General features: G+C 47.6%; 1 pseudogene; it reads left to right on the top strand.

The window, feature by feature from the left end:
• The first annotated feature begins 356 nt into the window (after positions 1–356).
• Positions 357–1,146, top strand: LOC116810198 (ubiquitin carboxyl-terminal hydrolase 21-like; annotated as a pseudogene).
• The last annotated feature ends 284 nt before the right edge of the window (positions 1,147–1,430 follow it).

Below are 1,430 nucleotides of genomic sequence, written 5' to 3'. Positions count from 1 at the left end.
CTTGCAGTGAGCCGAGATGGCACCACTGCACTCCAGCCTGGGCAACAGAGCGAGACTCCGGCTCAAAAAGAAAAAAAAAAAAAGAAGAGGAAGTCATTTCACATCAGACCCCATGCTGGGTAACTAGCACGTGTGTGAATGTGTTTGTGTTTACGTGTTATTTACAACGAGTCATGGCAGGGTTCTTGAACTTTCTTGGTCACAGCACCCCTAGTCTGTTAGTACTATTTTTATGGCTCCACCAGTCTGAGAGTAATAACTAACAGTTCTTTTTTATTTTTTTAACAATTAGGCTTAAATAACTTAATAAGTACATATGGATTAACAATTTAGTAGACATTTGAAAAACATTCTTCTCTGGATACAGCCAGCAGGATACCCAAGAGTTCCTGACATTCCTTATGGAGTGGCTACACCTTTAAATCAACCACGGAGGCCGCGGGGCTCCACCTGTCCCTGCCCATGGTCCAGCTCCCTCTCCACCCCACCAAGGGGGGTGCTCTGCTAAAAGAGTCTGAGTTAAATGATGGTGACTGGGCCACCCTAATGTGGAAGCATTATCTGGAAGAACAAGAGGACAGCAAGATGGTGGATCTGTTTGTGGGCCAGTTGAAAAGTTGTCTCAAGTGCCAGGCCTGTGGGTACCACTCCATGACCTTCAAGGTTTTTTTTTGTGACCTCTCCCTGACCATCCCCAAGAAAAGATTTGCTGGGGGCAAGGTGTCTCTAGGGGATTGTTTAAGCCTTTTCACCAAGGAAGAAGAGCTAGAGTTCGAGAATGCCCCAGTGTGTGACCAAAAGTTGACAGTACAGATTACCCTGAATCTTCATGCTCCATCTGAATCGATTTTCTGCCTCCTGAGGCTCCATCAAGCAAAGTTCTGTAGGTGTAGACTTCCCACTGCAGTGACTGAGCCTAGGGGACTTTGCCAGTGACAAAGTCGGAAGTCCTGTCTACCAGCTGTGTGCCCTTTGCAGCCACTCAGGCAGCATTCACTGTGGCCTCTACACAGCCCTGTGCCAGTGCCAGACTGGTTGGCACATTTACAATGACTCTTGTGTCTCCCCTGTAAGTGAAAACCAGGTGGCATCCAGTGAAGCCTACTGTTCTATCAACTGACGCAGGAGCTGCCCCAGTGCCTGTGACACCCCCTCTAAGCCCTGGCCCCTGTGAAGCCCTTTAAACACCCTTAAGCCCCAGGCTCCCCATTTATCTCAGAGACATCTGGTTTTGTGTCTTTTAAATCAGAGAGTGGGGAGAGGGTGGTTGTAGTTCCCACTGTATATTTTTTTTTAATTAAAAAGTACCTTTCCAAATGGAGGCTCCCCAGTCTCCCAGTCCCATGTACAGAGCTCACCAGGCCCCTGCCCATGTACAGCCCCCAGACCCTCTGCAATCTCACTTTTTGTGAAAAAAATGTATTTAAAAT

This window comes from Hylobates moloch, unplaced genomic scaffold (genome assembly GCF_009828535.3).
Source record: "Hylobates moloch isolate HMO894 unplaced genomic scaffold, HMol_V3 SCAFFOLD_1, whole genome shotgun sequence".
Taxonomy (NCBI): Eukaryota; Metazoa; Chordata; class Mammalia; order Primates; family Hylobatidae; genus Hylobates; species Hylobates moloch.
Note: the sequence above shows the minus strand (reverse complement) of the source record. Positions and strands in the feature narration are given on the sequence as shown.